Below are 2,500 nucleotides of genomic sequence, written 5' to 3'. Positions count from 1 at the left end.
CTGCGTAGACATCATGCTTGTCTCAAAAGATAAGCCATGCACGTGTAATTACCCACGGCCGGTTACAGTGAAACAATGCTATGGCTCATTAAAATCCATTATGGTTCTTTCACGCTCCATCTGTATACTATGGATAATCTGGTAATTCTAGAAGCTCAATACTGCCGACGAGCGCTACCCCAGGGATGCGGTTGCATTTATCAGACCCAAAAACCAATCCGAGGCCCCCGCCGCCCCGGCACGCTTTGGTGACTTCTAGAGAACCTCGGCCGATCGCACCGTCCCCGTGACGGCCGACGATACAATCGCAATGTCTTGCGCCTCATCAACTTTCGATGGTACTTTCTGCGCCCTTACCAGGTGACCACGGATAACGGGTTGAATCAGGTGTTCGATTCCGCGAGAGGGAGCACTGAAAACGGCTACCACATCCAAGGTATATCAGCGCCAAGCATACCCACTCCCGACGCGGGGAGTAGTGACGAAAAAACACATACAGGACTCTTTCGAGGCCTGTAATTGGAATGAGTACACTTTAAATCCCGTTTAACGAGCGATCTATTGTGAGGCAAGTCTGCGTGCCAGCAGGCCGCGTAATTCCAGCTCCATAGCGTATATTAATATGGCATGTTTAAAAATGCTCGTACTTTATCTTGTGCATCGAGCTGCGGATCCGCCGCGAGGCGAACGCTACCCGCCATGTCCCAGCCACCTGCCTCTCGGCGCCTCCCCGATGCTCTTGACTGAGTTTCCCGGGGGCCAGACAGCGTTTACTTAAAAAATTAGAGTTTTCCAAGCCACGGCCGCGTCGCCTGGATACTTCAGCAGAATAAATGCGAATAGAGACTCCGGTTCTATTTTGATTGGTTTCGAACTGGGCCAGTGATTAAGAGGGACGCGGCGGGGCATTCGTATTGTGCCGCTAGAGGTGAACAATTCTATGGCCGCGCAAGACGAACCAAACGAAAGCATTTGCCAAGAATGTCTTATAATCAAGAACGAAAAGTCGGAGGTTCGAAGACGTCACGATACCGTCGATAGTTCCGGACCATTAAACGATTCCGAACTAGCAATCGCGGCGTTATTCCCATTAACCGCCGAGCAGCTTCGGAAACCAAAGTCTTTGGGTTCCGGGAGGGAGCTATGGTTGCAAAGCTGAAACTTAAGGAATATGAGAAGGCACCACGCAGTGGAGCCTGCGGCTTAATTTGACTCACACGGAACCTCCACCCGGGCCCGACACGGAACAGAATGACAGATGATAGATCTTTCTCGATTCTCTGGCTGGTGGTGCATGGCCGTTCTTAGTTGGTGGAGCGATTTGTCTGGTTAATTCGGATAACGAACGAGACTCCTCCATGCTAACTAGTTACGCGACCCCCGGCGGTCGGCGTCCAACTTCTTAGAGGGACAAGTGGCGTTCAGCCACACGAGATCGAGCAATAACAGGTCTGTGATGCCCTTAGAATGTCCGGGGCTGCACGCGCGCTACACTGAACGGGATCAGCGTGGTGTCTACCCTGCGCCGACAGTGCGGGTAAACCCCTGAAGCCCCGTTCGTGATAGGGATCGGGGATTGCAATTATTTCCCATGAACGAGAATTCCCAGTAAGTTGCGGGTCATAAGCTCGCGTTGATTAAGTCCCTGCCCTTTGTACACACCGCCCGTCGCTACTACCGATTGGATGGTTTAGTGAGGTCCTCGGATCGGCCCCGCCAGGGGTCGGCCACGGCCCTGGCGGAGCGCCGAGAAGACGATCAAACTTGACTATCTAGAGGAAGTAAAAGTCGTAACAAGGTTCCGTAGGTGAACCTGCGGAAGATCATTAACGGACCCCCCTCACCCGGAGAGAGGGCAGGCGCCCGCCGCACCCTCCCCGCGGAGAGAGAGAGGACGGCCCGCCCCGGAGCGGAGACCGCCCCCCCCCCACGGGGGGGCGGCCGCCCCGAAAGGGACGACGAGGAACCCCCAGACGGCCCCGGCGACGGGGCGGCGGCGGCCCCGGGTCCACCCCGGGCCCGCCCGCCGCCTCCCCGCCGCGGGCCCGCCCGGGTACCTAGCCGGGGCCGGGGCGCGGGGGCTGGCGCGGGAGCGGGGCGGCCCCAGGGCCGTCCGGCCTCCCCGCGTCCGCCTCCCGCGACCCGCCCCGGGCGGTTCGAAGACCCCGCCCGCCGGGCGGCGGGAGGGCCGGGAGGGAGCCGGGGAGGGGAGGGGGAGGCGGCGGCGAGCCCGGCCGGGCGCCGCCGCCGCAGGACCCCGTCCCCGTCCCGCGCCGCCCCCGCCGGCCCGCCCCCGCCCCCGGCGGCCCGGGGCGCCCGGGCCGCGACCGCCTCAGCGGCAGCACCGGTAGCCCTTGCCGAGACCGAAAAGGAAAACCGACCGACGCGTCGGCGAGAGCTCGCGACTCTTAGCGGTGGATCACTCGGCTCGTGCGTCGATGAAGAACGCAGCTAGCTGCGAGAATTAGTGTGAATTGCAGGACACATTGATCATCGACAC

At 59.8% G+C, this 2,500-nt stretch overlaps 1 non-coding gene across 1 annotated transcript in view; it reads left to right on the top strand.

The window, feature by feature from the left end:
- The first annotated feature begins 2,403 nt into the window (after nucleotides 1-2,403).
- The window catches only part of LOC121401736, a 155-nt gene continuing 58 nt past the window's right edge, over nucleotides 2,404-2,500 (top strand). The window contains exon 1 of the ribosomal RNA XR_005966475.1: nucleotides 2,404-2,500. This exon is cut by the window's right edge and continues 58 nt beyond it. This is a non-coding gene — a ribosomal RNA (5.8S ribosomal RNA).

This window comes from Xenopus laevis, chromosome 3L (assembly GCF_017654675.1).
Source record: "Xenopus laevis strain J_2021 chromosome 3L, Xenopus_laevis_v10.1, whole genome shotgun sequence".
NCBI lineage: Eukaryota > Metazoa > Chordata > Amphibia > Anura > Pipidae > Xenopus > Xenopus laevis.
Note: the sequence above shows the minus strand (reverse complement) of the source record. Positions and strands in the feature narration are given on the sequence as shown.